Source organism: Dama dama, chromosome 12 (assembly GCF_033118175.1).
Source record: "Dama dama isolate Ldn47 chromosome 12, ASM3311817v1, whole genome shotgun sequence".
NCBI classification, from domain to species: Eukaryota; Metazoa; Chordata; class Mammalia; order Artiodactyla; family Cervidae; genus Dama; species Dama dama.
In genome coordinates, this window is record NC_083692.1 from 50,447,383 (window position 1) to 50,464,646 (window position 17,264).

Here is a 17,264-nt window from a genome sequence, read left to right on the forward strand (position 1 = left end):
AAAAGCATCCTGTGAGAAGGACATTCTTATCACTCCCTTTCCTCCTAAAACAGGAGATAAAAATCCCCATGTGGAAGATGGCTTCCCAGTAACAGGAGAAAAGAAACACTTTTCAATGGGGCATCAAAACCAAGAGAATCCTGTACTAACAGACCCTGTTAAAATAATTTTTATCTTCCTTCAGCCTCTCTACATGATTTACTTTTCCACAATTGCCTCTCTTTGTTCAAGCCAGTATAAAAGCTTGTAAGTTTCATAATTTCTTTGGGTCTTATAAGGGCTCCCATTATCACATAATACTTGGATAAATTTGTATACTTTTCTCTTATTAGTCTGTCTTATATCAGTTTAATTCTCAGGCCCTGCCAAAATACCCTAAGAGTATAAAGGTAAAAATTTGCCTCTTCTGCAGAATGTTCCAGAAGGACAACCCTGATGAATCTGACTACGTGAAAATTTTAAATTCTATTCAACAACAAGGTGCTATCACATAAGCAATATGAAAAGCTAATGCAAATGGGGAGAAGGTATTTTTCTTACTGAAAAACACTAATGAACTAATAGAAAGATGGATAAAAGATATGAACAAGCAATGTATAGCAGAGGAAATTTGAATGACCAACAGCACATATAAAAATATGTTCATCTTTAGCAGTAATCAGAAAGATAAAAATTAAAACAATGAGATACCATTTTATATCCATCAAACTGGTAGAGATTAAATAATCCATTATTATCAAGTACTGGTGATGATGTGGAAAAATCGGAGAAATATTCAATTTTGTTGATGATGTATTCATTGGAATAACCATTTTGGAGAATAAATTGTCAACATCTAGCAACACTAAAGACACACATATCTCACAAGCCCTCAATTTCACTTCTAAGAGTAAACCATGGAAGTTCACTTGTAGAAAATGAAAGTCCATTGCAACATTGTTTCTAATAGCAAAAAACAAGCACAAATTAAACCACACAAATATCCGTCAACAGAATGAACAAATTATGATATACAATGTGACTATTTATAGCAATTTTATCAGCAGAGGTAAATCCCAAAAATAAAAAGAAAAAACAAATTATAGATAGCATAATAATTTCTCAACATACAAAATAATGCTATATATTTATAACCATATACCTATGCTGCAAACATATACAAATAAAGATGAGAATTATAGGTACCAATTCAGGATGGAATTGCCTTTCAGAAGAAAATGAAATTAGGTTAGGGTAGAGAAGTATACAGGTATTCTATTTTTTAATAAAAATAAGAAGCATACACGGCAAAATATTAGGATTTGATGAATCTGGGTGCAAGGTGCTATTCACAAACATTCATTATTTGTCTAAAGTGGCTATCTCTGGATGGTGAAATTATGGATCCTTTTCACCATGTTTTTATTTTTGCTCTTAATGTCCTTATTTTTCAATAATCAACATTTATTGATTTTTATAATAGAAAAAGTAATTAAAAATAAAACATTCACCAAAATAAGCTTTGGTTGATTGAAGATTTAAATATAAAATCTAATTACAGAACTTGCAGAAAATTGAAAAAAAGTGTTTATCACCTCTCTTTGGAGAAGGAAATGGTAACTCACTTCAGTATTCTTGCCTGGGAAATCCCATGGACAGAGGAGCCTGGTGGGCTAAGGCCCATGGGGTCGCAAAGAGTCGGACACAACTAAGCAGCTAACACACACACCACCTCTCTGATGGAATTTTAACTTTCTCAGTTTTGAGGCTATTTAAATAATTGCACTATAAGAATTAGCATTACTGAAGATTTTTTTTAAACAGGGAAAATATTTTTATCAAACATTACAAAGAATTAAGATCTATCAAAGCCAGCTAATTCAAATTTGTTAGATAAATGTCAAGATTCCAAAAGACAAATAGGTAAAAGACAGGACCATTCTCATAAGGGAAATACAATTAGTAGACAAACAGTGGGAAAATGTTAGAGCTCACTAGAAATCAAAGAAATGTAAATGAAAGCATTCTGAAGATTACAATTTACATATTCTAAAAGAACCAAAAAAAAAAAAAAAAGTTGAATGCTAATATTCAATGATGGTGAAGTTGCCCAGAAATCGATTCATACATTCATTTACAGACTATTGTTCCCACTCTTTAGACAGAAATGTTACCACTAAGAACTTGTTCTTAAGAAAGAATTCTGCAAAAGCAGAAAGGTCCCTCCTCACTCTCCTGACTTCTAAATTCTGAAACTCCCAGAGCTTATCCCCTTGACATCTTCTCTTTTCCATCCACATGCATTGCTCAGAGGATCTCACCTGTATACCCAGATCTCTCTCCTCATGGGTCTCCAGGGAGAAAGCAGACCCAAGCAGTAATTTTCCTGGGGAATGGGTTGAGGTGGGGAGGGTGGGTAGATGAAGGCAGCTTAGAACTCAGTTAAGAAGAGGGCAATGAAGATAGGAAGGGCCAGCAAAGAGAGTCCAGAGAGACAACTAAAGCAAGCTTCATTGCAATATTAATTCCTTACCATGTTAATAACTGGAGGAGGGCATGGTAACCCACTCCAGTATTCTTGTCTGGGAAATCCCATGGACAGAGGAGCCTGGTGGGCTACAGTCCATAGGGCCACAAAGAGTCAGGCACAACTGAAGCGATTTAGCATGCACGCACCTGGTTAATAACTAAGTGTATCAGGCTTTATTCACTAAGGAGTAAGGGTGAGGGCCCCAGTACTTCCCTCATTGCAATAGCCCTCAGTTCTCCTGCAGTCCACTAGATCTCAGCTGCCCTTGACTCCCACCTCCTAAGTCTGCAGGAATTATTTTTGCGAGGTAGCCCATTCATATTTTGCCTTCCTCTCTGAAGCCCATGTAGGGGAGCAAAATTTGCTATTCCAAAACATCTCTTTGCCAGGCAGATTATTTTGAGCTCAAAACAATCAAAGCCCAAAAGACTCAGGAAGAAATTGTGACCTTTTCCCTAACTACCTAAAAGAATTTAGATAGGTGCCCTGTTTCCAGAATAGAGCTATCACCAGAGATCTCTGCAAAGAATATGGGTTAGCACTGGTGGGAAAACAGCAGGAACTAGAGATCAGCGTCCACTCTGTGTCCATTGTCTCTATGGTCCAGCAAATAACTGTTTAACAAATGTTGCTTTTTTAATCTTCATGTGAATTGCATTCCTCTGCTTTGAAGCCCCAAACCACTATCCCAACATCCTCATGTGTCTTTAGCTGAAGATGGTATTTAAGGTAAGGGCTTTGGCCATTTTGGCAAGTTACTCAGTTTTCCTGGATCTCTCCAGTGTTATTAAACTTGTGTTTCATTTTTCTCCTATTAATCTGCTTCATGTCATTTCAATTCTTAGACAAGCCCGAAGAACCCAGAAGGGTAGAGGAAAATTTCTTCCTCCTCAACACTCATAAACCACTTAGAGTGGGCATTTCAGCATTCCCTCTTTGCCTTCTAAGAGAGTTCTAACCTGCTAGGAACCAGACCTTTCCCTCTGCTGGTGGCTGCTGGCTGCCCTGGGCCCCTGTGGTAACGATAAGTATCCTGCTCTGAGGTCAGGAAGCAGAAACGCTTGGGCCCCTAAGTCTGCTAAAATCTCTATGTTCCACAAACACACTCACCTATTCAACATCCCAGCCTGGGGTCTCTACTTCATGTGGGCTCTTTTATTGCTTAAGGATGTTTAGATATTTACCATCCTTCATTTTCATGACCTTGTGAGGTTGGAATCACAGCTTTCATTATTCTCATTGTAGTAATGTCATAACTTAACCAAGGCAGAACTGGACTCAAACCCAGATCTTCTACCCTCAAATCCATGTCCCTCTCTGTGGCATATGACCAAAAGTGGGTATTGCTACACATAATGACAGGCTTTCCACTTTCTTCCTTGTTTATACATTGTGAAAAAAATGGACAAGGGAAGTTACTTTTCTATCAAGAGCTAAAACAAGCAGTTTTGCTCTATCAGAGATGATATGATAGGAAAAAAAAATAAAAGAATCCCTAGAGACAAGAAGCCCTGTGTAAATCTGACTGTGTTCTCCTAGCTCCGAGATTCCAATTACACACCAGCTGACCTCTGAGATCTAATCTTCACTGTTTCCTAAGGCATCGATATGACGGTTCATTCTCCCAAAATCCCCACCCTCCACTCAGCCTGACAGTCAGATTAAATGATAGGAGTGGAATTGTAGAGTGAAAAATGGCTCTCTTGGGGATATCACTCCAGTAGCCTTGCATTCAAAGGAAGCTTAGACACAGCAGTATTTTCCTTCTCCTTTCCTTGAAATTAACCTAGAGGTAAAATCCTAACCCAACCTGCTTCACTCATATCAAGCGCTTACTGGAGAGTCTTGTTTCCTGCAAATCTCAGGCTGCTAAGGAAAGGGGAGGATGCCTGTGGGCCTCACCTGAATAAACTGGCAGTTTCTCGGGGCATGAGAACTGAAATCGGGGCTGATGGCATTGGGACTTTCTTGTTGGGCCCATAATTGTTCTCCTGCCAGGTGTCATTCAAGCCAGTAGAAGGAGACTGACTTTGGTTCAGAAGCAAAGAAAGGCGGAGGAGTAAGAGCTTCTGATGCAGAATCTGTGCTCTCCCCGACAAGCCTGAGCGGGGGCTGCTTTCTAGGCATCTCCTCAGCAAGGGGTGGGGCAAGGAGCTCGTGAGAGCGAGGGTCTCGCGAGGCTGGCCCAGGGTGTGCAGCTCATCTCCCCAGGCGCAGATCTCTGCACACGGCCTGCCACTGCCGCCATCTTGAATTGCCGTGCGGTGTGCAGCACCTCTGCACACACCCCCGAGCTGAGGTGTCAGGCACTATAGCCATTTCACACTAAGGATTCTGGTCTGAAGGGCTGGGTTCCAGGCCTCTGTACATGACCCCCTTTGAGCAAGTAAAACTAGACTAAGCACGGAGGAAAAGAAAAAAAAAAGTAGACTTTGTTACCCAGATTCTATTTTTATTAATCGGGACTTGTTAATGGGCTTTGCTGGTGACAATGGGGTCAAATCCACACAGGTATTCTGACCCAGAGACATCCAGGGGTTTGGAAAAAAGTCCCTTCTCTACCCAACCCAAGGGAAAAAATAAACTTCCAAAGGCAGGTTTGCACCACCTGTTCTGGGCAGAGCTGTGTGGTCGATTTTCTCCTTTGCTTCCAAGACGCTATACCTCCCCCAAGGAAGACCCTCTGGCCCTCAGATGAGACCCCTGGGATCTGAAGAGTCAGGGAGAGACTCAACCACAGAGCTCCTTGTCCTGACTCCCATGAGTCAACCTCCAGGTGGTGGGTCCTGTCCTCGGTGCCCCTGTAAGGACCCCTCTGAGGGCCTTTCCCACTCTAGAACCTGCTTTCTCTGGCCATTAACCTGAGAAAAGGAGCCAACTGAAAAGGAGTTTTTCAATTTAAATTCAGGGTTAGCTGTTCTAAGACTGACGGTGGAAATCACTCAGAAAACAAATATTCTTTTGGAGAATGCTTTTTGTTTTTTTAAAAATACAAAGGAATACATAACAACTTATGTAGTTAACTATCAAAATCAAGACCAAGAAGCATAAACCCTATCTATACATTTTTCAAAACCACTGTAAATAGCTTTCCTATTCTTTATCATAGTTAAATGGGCAGAAAAAGAGAAAAGGAAAGAACATGTAAGTGTAGGAGAAATAAAAAGCATGATGAAGGACTGTAATAATAAGGATGGTGGGCACTGTGCTAAACACTGTTCACAGACTATTCTCATTTATTCATCCCCAATACTGTCCCTATTTTAGAGTAGAGAAACTGAGGCACAAAGATTTTAAATAATTTGCTTGCTACTGAGGCTAAAAAAGTGGAGATGCCAACAAGAAAATCCAGTTCTCTATTATAACAAAAGTGAAAATGATAGCTGCTCAGTCATGTCTGACTCTTTGCAACTCCATGGACTGTAGCCTGCCAGGCTTCTCTGTGCATGGGATTCTCCAGGCAAGGATATTGGAGTTGGTCGCCATTTCCTTCTCCAAGGGATCTTCCCCACCCAGGGATCAAACCTAGGTCTCCTTCATCGCAGGCAGATTCTTTACTGTCTGAGCCACCAGGGAAGCCTCTACTCAAAAAATAAATATCAAAAGAGGTAGACTTTCCTCCAGAAGGAGCACTAACCTATTATCTTAAAATTCTGCAGCTAAATACTTCCTTTATAATTTCTTAACATAGAAATTGTAAGAGAAAATTGTGCTTCAGTAGAAACCTATGCATTGTCCACACCCAGCGCAACCTTCCTAAGTTATCTGATTCTAGCATCCACTACCCTTGAGGCATTCTGCAACTGTATACATCATAGGAAAGTAACAGAAGTACAAAACGCTGTCCTGTAGAAGTTCAATTGACTTTGGAAGCTAGCTGCATTTCTATTTGCCCACATAAATTTTAGGAGATTTTAGCTTTTCCTTTGAACTAGTTATAACACCCTTACCAGCTTCCTCATTAATAAGTTGAATAAAATACTTACCATATGTTCAATTTTATATCTGAAAGTCATGATTTTACGTTTTAAAAAAATTTGTTGTAACAGAGTTATCAAAGCATGTCAAAGCACCTTGTTGTTCCATACTGGAGGACCCTTAGGCATGACCTGGCCCAGATGGTTTCAAAAATAACTGGATGACCATTGATGATGTGTAAATAGGTCTTTTGTAGCATAGTCTCACCCTAACAATTGCCTGTCAAACACTTTGTTCTGTACTTGCCAAAGTTTATGAGCAAAGGTTCCAGTCCCCTCATCTTGGCTGGTCTTTTTTTACTGCCAATTGGGGAAAATTAATCTTTGTGTAAATTATATAAGTCTATCATAATGTCTCCATTACTTCTATCTTCTACTATGTTTCATGGACTGTTTCAGGCTACCTCCACTTAGAAAGGGCTTGAAAACATTTGTTTTTAAAATAATAATAATAAACACACAATCTATGTCTTTATCTGCAGTGCAACAGCACAACACAATCCCATTTTTTAAGTCTTAGATTCATACAGAGCTCATAGCCAATTCCTACTACTTTTGGCAAAACTACTTTTTGTTGTGTATACTTTGAAGTTAAACACAATTCAGTTTTCATTCCACCACTTTACTAGAGTGTGGATATAGGTGACTGAGTAACCTCCCTAAGTCTCAGTTTTCCTCTCTGTATAAAGGGCATAACCATACACGCATCATCATAGGGTTATTTTTGAGGTTTCAATGAGATCACATAGAGAGTCTGGCATGTGGAAGCAGGCCTCTGAACTATTAACCCCTGACTTCTAGACCTAACTAGGAATTGATTACTAACCTTGACAGTAAGACATCATGTGGAAAAATGATGAGTCATTGGCAGCCTTTGAATCAGATCACTGTTCCTGATTTCTTGCAGCCAAGAACTTCATTTGCTAAGCTCAGAAAACTTCTGTGAAATGATTGTGTGACATGGAGCAAGTACCAGCTGCTGTAGAGAGGCTTGGGCCATTTGGATCTAAGTGATACCCCAGAACTGCCTGCTACTCAGAATAAGGACAGTGCCCCTGGCAATCCCATTGTCAGAAGCACTGGTGTAACAGGAGAGAAAGGAGCAGGGCACAACTTTTGAAAGAATGACATAGCCTAAGGACACAACATTAACTGATTAGAATCAAATGGGACCCAAGATGGCAGACAAGACTATCCCTTGATCCTCAATCAGCAAGTGAAATGATACACCTAGAGGTAGCATGACAGTTCCAAGTTCAGTCAGTTCAGTCGCTCAGTCGTGTCCGACTCTTGGTGACCCCATGAATCGCAGCATGCCAGGCCTCCCTGTCCATTACCAACTCCTGGAGTTTACTCAAACCCATGTCCATTGAGTCGGTGATGCCATCCAGCCATCTCATCCTCTGTCGTTCCATTCTTCTCCTGCCCCCAATCCCTCCCAGCATCAGGGTCTTTTCCAATGAGTCAACTCTTCGTGTGAGGTGGCCAGAGTTTTCAGCTTCAGCGTCAGTCCTTCCAATGAACATCCAGGACTGATCTCCTTTAGGATGGACTAGTTGGATCTCCTTGCAGTCCAAGGGACTCTCAAGAGTCTTCTCCAACACCACAGTTCAAAAGCATCAGTTCTTCGGTGCTCAGCTTTCTTCACAGTCCAACTCTCACATCCACACATGACCACTGGAAAAACCATAGCCTTGACTAGATGGACCTTTGCTGGCAAAGTAATGTCTCTGCTTTTTAATATGCTATCTAGATCGGTCATAACTTTCCTTCCAAGGAGTAAGCATCTTTTAATTTCATGGCTGCAATCACCATCTGCAGTGATTTTGGAGCCCAAAAAAATAAAGTCTGACACTGTTTCCATAAGACCAAGGAGTGGGCGGTGGCCCAAATCCTGGAAATCTCCACCCCTTCCCAAAAATAGTTGGAATAATCCTCCCACTCATTAACATATGGAATTACCCAGCTTATAAAAACTAACCACATTTCACGGCTGCATTCACCCTCTGTGATGGCCCACACTCTTGTCTGTGGAGTGTTTCTCTCTGAATCTGAATAAATCCTTTCTTACTTATCACTTTGTCTCTCACTGAATTCTTTCTGTGATGAGGCAACAAGAACCTGAGCTTCATTAAGTCCTGAAACCAGATACCATAGGTTTTGGCTGGGTTTGTGTCCAAGCCACATGGGTTCAAGTCCCAAGCAAGACTTTGGCTGGGTTCAAGTCCCAGCCACATAGGTTCGAGTCCCAAGCAGGGTTTTGACTGGGTTTGAGTCCCAACCACATGGGTTCGAATCCCAAGCAGGGTTTTGACTGGTGTGAGTCCCAGCCATGTGGGTTCAAGTCCCTATCTGAGGTAAACAGTTTCACTGAGACCCAGAGAAAGGGAGCTGCCATGCTGATGGCCCAACTTCCCAACTTGTGCCCTTAGTTTACTGCAATCAGCCAATTCAGTTCGTAGCTCGGTTGGTCTCCCTTAGGAGACCAGTGTGACAACCCTTCACCAAGCCCAGTCAACACCCAAAGCAGCTGCAGGATGCAGGCACAGAGTTTATTCTATGCTCACCCTCTTTCCCACGGGGAGAAAACCCTTGTCAAACTTGAAGGAGCCAGCAATGGTCTATGTCTACCTAGTTGCTCAAAACCAACTTAAATCTTTACTTCCTTTTGCTTCCAAGCACAATGCAAACAGAGGAAAGGGGGTTTTCCACTCCCTGGAACACTAAAATCATAAAGTGCTCTATTGGTTCCAGAGAATCCAGTCACAAAAAGACAGCTTCGGTTTCGTTCGCTTTTGTTATTCTTTCTTTAATTGTTCCACAAACCAGCATCTGTAATTCTGATAGAATAAGTGGGTCAGCCCAGAGCAGGAAACATAAAAATAAGTGTAAAAGAAGATCTCAGTTCTTTGTTCCCTAGCTCTTCGGTTCAGGTTCTGGGATGAGAAAAGATCAGAGTTTACAGGGACCCAGAAGTCCTCAGATCCAATCTACACAGATTAGACGTGTGACCTTAGACAAGAACTCTCACCTTCCTCACTTGTAAAATGGAGGAAGTAATTTCTGTCTCATTTGTTACAAATCAGCGCTGATTGTGCCAAGCACATTCCATGTGATAACATCTGACCCTCACACTTCCATTTTACAGATGAGAAAACTGAAGTGAAGAGAGGTTGCATTATTTGCATAAGGTCACACAACTAGCCAGAGGCAGACCTCATTCAGAGGTTAATCTTCAAATGTTAATGCAAACATGATGATCTTGAATGCATAAACACCTGCTTGAAATGCTTCAAACACTTCATTCTTTCAAACAGTCTAAAACAGCATCTGCAATCTTATGTTCATCTTTCATTTGTTTACATATCTTAAAAAGAAACAGATAAGGAAAAGGTTAGATTCCAGTTCAACCCCTTTTCAAATAAGGACATGTTCCAGGCCAACTCAAAGAAGTGCCCCTAAATTTGCTTAGGTCATGTTTCTGATGCCAAAAACTCGGCCTCTGTGTCGCTGAATTGAATCTCAGAGACAGAGTTTTGGGTGAAGTAGAAGAGAATAGCTTTATTGCTTTGCCTGACAAATGTGGACACAGAGGGCTCCTGCACTCAAAAACTATGTGTCCCCAACCCTGGAGGTTTTGGTGAGAAGTTTTATAGCAATAGTTCAAGGATGATGCTGTTGATAAGATTAGAATGTGCACTCCTTTATTTTTTTTTTTTTTCAATTTCTCCTTTATTTATTTATTTATTTTTTTCAGTGGGTTTTGTCATACATTGATATGAATCAGCCATAGAGTTACACATATTCCCCATCCCGATCCCCGCTCCCACCTCCCTCTCCACCCGATTCCTCTGGGTCTTCCCAGTGCACCAGGCCCGAGCACTTGTCTCATGCATCCCACCTGGGCTGGTGATCTGTTTCACCATAGATAATATACATGCTGTTCTTTCAAAACATCCCACCCTCACCTTCTCCCACAGAGTTCAAAAGTCTGTTCTGTACTTCTGTGTCTCTTTTTCTGTTTTGCATATAGGGTTATCGTTACCATCTTTCTAAATTCCATATATATGTGTTAGTATGCTGTAATGTTCTTTATCTTTCTGGCTTACTTCACTCTGTATAATGGGCTCCAGTTTCATCCATCTCATTAGAACTGGTTCAAATGAATTCTTTTTAACGGCTGAGTAATATTCCATGGTGTATATGTACCACAGCTTCCTTATCTATTCATCTGCTGATGGGCATCTAGGTTGCTTCCATGTCCTGGCTATTATAAACAGTGCTGCGATGAACATTGGGGTGCACGTGTCTCTTTCAGATCTGGTTTCCTCAGTGTGTCTGCCCAGAAGTGGGATTGCTGGGTCATATGGCAGTTCTATTTCCAGTTTTTTAAGAAATCTCCACACTGTTTTCCATAGTGGCTGTACTAGTTTGCATTCCCACCAACAGTGTAAGCAGGTTCCCTTTTCTCCACACCCTCTCCAGCATTTATTGCTTGTAGACTTTTGGATAGCAGCCATCCTGACTGGTGTGTAATGGTACCTCATTGTGGTTTTGATTTGCATTTCTCTAATAATGAGTGATGTTGAGCATCTTTTCATGTGTTTGTTAGCCATCTGTATGTCTTCTTTGGAGAAATGTCTGTTTAGTTCTTTGGCCCATTTTTTGATTGGGTCATTTATTTTTCTGGAATTGAGCTTCAAGAGTTGCTTGTATATTTTTGAGATTAATCCTTTGTCTGTTTCTTCATTTGCTATTATTTTCTCCCAATCTGAGGGCTGTCTTTTTACCTTACTTATAGTTTCCTTTGTAGTGCAAAAGCTTTTAAGTTTCATTAGGTCCCATTTGTTTAGTTTTGCTTTTATTTCCAATATTCTGGGAGGTGGATCATAGAGGATCTTGCTGTGATTTATGTCGGAGAGTGTTTTGCCTATGTTCTCCTCTAGGAGTTTTATAGTTTCTGGTCTTACATTTAGATCTTTAACCCATTTTGAGTTTATTTTTGTGTATGGTGTTAGAATGTGTTCTAGTTTCATAGAATGTGCACTCCTTTAAACTGCTCTTAGATGATCTCTTGATGAGCTTCTCTGGTTCCTTTAATCTGACTTCTCTGATGATCTTCTCTGAAGAAGAATGCTAAATCTTCCATTGGAGGTTTTAGTTCTATAAAGAGCTTAAAGATACTATTATATGTATCCCCTGAGGTGCAACCAGGACCCTACTCCAAGGCTGCACTATTGTTTCTTGGTTGCTCCCTCTTTTTTTTTTTTTTTCCATTTATTTTTATTAGTTGGAGGCTAATTACTTTACAACATTGTAGTGGTTTTTGCCATACATTGACATGAATCAGCCATGGATTTACATGTGTTCTCCATCCTGAACCCTCCTCCCACCTCCCTCCCCATCCCATCCCTCTGGGTCATCCCAGTGCATCCAACCTGGACTGGCGATCTGTTTCACACTTGATAATATACATGTTTCGATGCTGTTCTCTCAGATCATCCCACCCTCGCCTTCTCCTATAGAGTCCAAAAGTCTGTTCTATACATCTGTGTCTCTTTTTCTGTCTTGCATATAGGGTTATCGTTACCATCTTTCTAAATTCCATATATATGCGTTAGTATACTGTATTGGTGTTTATCTTTCTGGCTTACTTCATTCTGTATAACAGGCTCCAGTTTTACCCATCTCATTAGAACTGATTCATATGTATTCTTTTTGGCTGCTACCTCTTTTGTCTTTGCATCCCCTCCCTTCTTTTATTACTGTTCAAATCTGCCTTTTGGAACTCAGGGAAGGTCATGGAGGCTGAAGTCTGTTCCCTACAAATAAGGAATGGGGGACACAGAAAGTCTTCCATGCCCAGAAGCCCCACGGGGTCCTGCTCAGTTTCATTCTCTAATGGTACAAAAACGTCCATACAGATCAAGCTGTATCAATAAAAGCTTGAGCATTTTCCTGGTGGTAGTCTGGCTCTAAGCAGGTGTAAGAGAGATGGTCATTTTCCAATGACGTGATCCTACAGATTTCATAAATTTAATCTTGGAAGTGGAATAATGCTGAAGAAAGCTCAGTGTGGGGCTTAGAAAAGGCAGGGATTAAGGGCTTGTGGTTGAGAAAAGTGATCCTGGATTCAGGTGGCCTTGATTTCCCTGCTGTCAGCCTTTCACTGATAAAGTATGGTTTCATCCTAGTTCTTAATCTCTTAAATCTCAACTATGAAGTGACGAAAATAATAGCACCAATCCAAAACTTACTGTTTTGAATATTTTTCCCTATAATTCTACCAAAAGACTACCATTCTCAGGTATCCCAGCGTCTGATGATAAAAGCAAGAAAATCTGATTCAGCATAGAAAACCCTGCTTCTCTCATCAGAGATTTTTACCTGATACTGTGGTTTCTCCCTCCTCTTGCTCTCTTTATCTATGTAAAATATTTTTTCCTTCTGAATAACTCTCTTATCACCATTACACTGAAAGGAAGGTTACATTCAGGTCATTAATACCCATCCTCTTGAAATCTCCATTTCTTCAAGAAGCTCTTCAAATTAAAAGAAAGCAAATACTGAGCAATTTTTAGGGATCTAACTATAAGATCATTATTATTTTAGACTGAGGCTTGCAAAACAAAGTAAGCACTGGGCTCTACCACTATGCACAATGCTGATAATTCTCTAGAGGCTTCAGGCTCCATGGGATCTAGCCTGCTCCCCTTTTCAGTTCATGGGAAGTGAAGGGTCCCCCATGGATTGCTGGGCTTTCTGGGGTGCTCCCCAAAGCAGATAATATTTATCTGCTTATAAATTATATAGCACTAATAAATTACATGAGCTTCCCTGTGGCTCAGTGATAAAGAATCTACCTGCCAATGCAGGAAACCCAGGTTCGATCTCTGGGTCAAGAAGATACCCCTGGAGAAGGAGATGGCAACCCACACCAGTATTCTTGTCTGGGAAATCCCATGGACAGAGAAGTCTGGGGGGCTACAGTCCATGGGGTCACAAAAAGTCGGACACAACTTAGCAACTAAACAATAACAATATATTATATAGTGCTATATACAAATGATATAGTGTAAATATATAATAAGCATTATATTTACACAAACAAAATGTTCAAAGGTGATATGTTGGTCTGTTTGACTGCTATAATAAAATACCAGAGACTGGGTGGCTAATAAAAAACAGAAATGCATTTCTCGCAGCTTTGGAGGCTGGGAAGTCCAAGATCAAGGCACTAGCAGATGTGATGTCTGATGAGGGCCTCATAGATGGCCATATGCTCACACTGTAACTTCACGTGGAGGAAGGCTCATGGGATCTGTCTGGCATTCCTTTCATGTGAGCACTGATCCCATTCATGAGGGCTCTGCCATCAAGACCTAGTCACCTACCAAAGGCCCTATACATCTACCATCACCCTGGGGCTAGGTTTCATGTACTAATTTGTAGGGGACACAAGCATTCAGCCTATAGCAAGTGATATGAGAAAAATTAGAAAGATCTAGTATTTTCTTCTTCCTCCCCAACAGATCTCTCAAGCACACTCTGAGGCAATGGTTCTCAAACTTTGGGTGAGCAAGAACAATCTGAAGAACTTGTTTAAGATGGTTCAGGCCCCAGTCCTGGAAGTTCTTGTTTACTTTTTCATGGGAGGGGCCTGAAGTTTTTCCTTTTCCTGACCTCTCAGGCTGACTCTGATTCTAACCCTCAATCATATTTTGGAACCACTGATCCAGACCCTTCTGTTTTCCTCCCCTTTTAATTTTCTGCTAAAATTTTAATCCTGTGATCTTACTGGTACCTACCTCCTGGACACCTTCATGACTACCAACACAAATTAAAACAATAAAAATAACAATAGCTGCTATGTATTATTTCCTGCTTGGCAAGACGGCCTAGGGTTTATCTCTCCTTTAATCTGATCAAGTAAATATGCTTAGTCCCACTACACAGATGGAAAAATCAAAATCTCGAAATGCTAATGTCTTGCCCTAGGTCACCCAGTTAGTAAGCAATAGGCCAGGGACCTTAACCTAGATCAGTCTGATTCCAATGCCTTGATTGCTTCCAAAACAAGCCACTGTAATTTATTGAACCTCTACTATGAACTGAGGCTTCCCAGGTGGCTCAGTAGTTAAACTCTGCCCACCAATGCAGGAGACGGAGGTTCAATCCCTGGGTCAAGAAGGTTCCCTGGAAAAGGAAATGGAAGCCCACTCCAGTATTCTTGCCTGGGAAATCCCATGGAGAGAGGAGCCTATCAGGTTACAGTCCCTGGGGACACAATAGTCAGACACAGTTGAGTGACTGAGCACACATACGCTACTATAAAATCGACACTTGGCTGGGCACTTCACATAGAAATTTCTAATACTCATGACATACCTGTGCTTGCAGAGGTGTGAATCTCAGTCCACAGATTCTGATGTAGAAGAAATAGCTTTGCTTTCTGTAACCCACCCGAATTATAATTTCAAACTTCTATTTTTCAGGCCCTCCTGGATTCTTTCTCACCCCAATCCCACCTACCACCAGTTCTAGGTCAGACACAATACCAAGGCCTGGAGTTGGGGTGAGCACCTGGTCCTATCCCATCAGTGCACATAGATGACCCCCTGTCCTCCCCATCTTCATGACCTGTTGTTACTAGTAGCTCACTGCTACTCCCAACCTATACCAAGAACAGGGGTATATTTTGCCCCGCCACTGACAAACTCACAGCCATTTCCTCTTTGAGTTCTTACCACCTTCTGGAAGCAATGTACTGTCCCCTCTGCCCTCTAGACAAATCTCCCTCTCCCTTTCCCCAATCTACTTACAAAGTCCAAGACACTATCTAGTGATAGGAAGGTAGGAATATTCTTTCTCCCTTCACATCCCTTTAAAACATTCTTAGCCTTTTGCTTGCCTTTGTTGCTTAGAATTCACTTATGCTAGGTCCTAAGCTTTAGGACTGGACATGGAACAACACACTGGTTCCAAATAGGAAAAGGAATATGTCAAGGCTGTATATCGTCATCCGGCTTATTTAATTTATATGCAGAGTACATCATGAGAAACGCTGGGCTGGAGGAAGCACAAGCTGGAATCCAGATTGCCAGGAGAAACATCAATAACCTCAGATATGCAGATGACACCACCCTTATGGCAGAAAGTGAAGAAAAACTAAACAGCCTCCTGATGAAAGTGAAAGAGGAGAATGAAAAAGTTGACTTAAAGCTCAACATTCAGAAAACTAAGATCATGGCATCTGGTCCCATCACTTCATGGCAGAGAGATGGGGAAACAGTGGCTGACTTTATTTTTGGGGGCTCAAAAATCACTGCAGATGGTGACTGCAGCCATGAAATTAAAAGATGCTTACTCCTTGGAAGAAAAGTTATGATCAATCTAGACAGCCTATTAAAAAGCAGAGACATTACTTTGTCAACAAAGGTCCGTCTAGTCAAAACTATGGTTTTTCTAGTAGTCATGTATGTATGTGAGTGTTGGACTATAAAGAAAGCTGAGCACCAAAGAACTGATGCTTTTGAACTGTGGTGTTGGAGAAGACTCTTGAGAGTCCCTTGGACTGCAAGGAGATCCAACTAGTCCATCCTAAAGGAGATCAGTCCTGGGTGTTCATTGGAAGGACTGATGTTGAAACTGAAACTCCAATACTTTGGCCACCTGATACGAAGAGCTGACTCATTGGAAAAGACCCTGATGCTGGGAAGCATTGAGGGTGGGAGGAGAAGGGGACGACAGAGGATGAGATGGTTGGATGGCATCACTGACTCAATGGACATGAGTTTGGGTAAACTCCAGGAGTTGGTGATGGACAGGGAGGCCTGGCGTGCTGTGGTTTATGCGGTCGCCAAGAGTCAAACACGACTGAACGACTGAACTGAAGCTTTAGGAAGAGAAAAGATTTATAGATTTCTGTCTACTTTACTCTTCTTAGATGAGAGGGAGGGTGTGAGGGAGAGTTTGCGAGAAATATATTATTGATATCTCAAAATATTATCTCAGGCTCATGTTCTCTTATTTTACAGATGAAGAGACAGAACTCATGAAAGTTAAGTAACATTGTGCACAGCTAGTTGGTAGAAAACCCAGGATCTTGGAGGCAGATGGATTCACCAGTGTCTTGGTAAGTTATTCTGCAGGGTGAGGTCGGGAGGGGAGTTGGTTCCTGGCAGTACCCAGAAGACAAGAGATAAGGTAGGCCCTGGGGAGAGGAGCCAAGTAGATAGTCAGCTGTTTTAGGTTCCAGCTTTCTGGGATATCGGTAAAGTGGAACCTTCAGATCTTGCTTAACAGTGCAGGTAGGATGGAGCCAGCCAAGAAGCCAGCACAGAAGCCTCTGCTCAGGAATCATGCATCCAACTAGATGGTCTCCATGCCATAGACCTCCAGAAGGAAGTTCAGCCACCAGACAGCACAGTCTTAAGCTTTGCCCTGGAGTCAGTCTGTCCGAACTAATAGGACCAAATGAAGGTCCTGCCCAGTTCATTTCATCTAGGTAGTGATCATCAAGTTAGCTAAATGCCTGCCTAATATTTTAACTTGGATGTCTAAGAAGCATCTTGGACTCCACCTAGCCAAAACTGAATTTTTGATCTTCTACCACCAACTCTGCTCCACTCACAGCCTTTCCTGTCTCAGCTAATATCAACACCACTGTCCCACTTGCTCAAACCAAAATCCTTGAAGTCATCTTCAACTCTTCTTTCTCTTCACCCAAGCAGTCAGGAAATCCTCTTGCATTTACCTTCAAAATACATCCACCACCC

General features: G+C 41.4%; 1 protein-coding gene across 2 annotated transcripts in view; it reads left to right on the top strand.

Moving 5' to 3' along the window:
* LIPC (lipase C, hepatic type) overlaps positions 1 to 17,264 on the top strand; it is a 178,142-nt gene that overhangs the window by 4,940 nt on the left and 155,938 nt on the right. For both annotated transcript variants that reach the window (XM_061157252.1, XM_061157253.1), the window contains exon 2: positions 16,524 to 16,621. The gene's annotated coding sequence lies outside the window, so the exon portion shown is untranslated. The remainder of the gene's footprint in view (positions 1 to 16,523; positions 16,622 to 17,264) is intronic.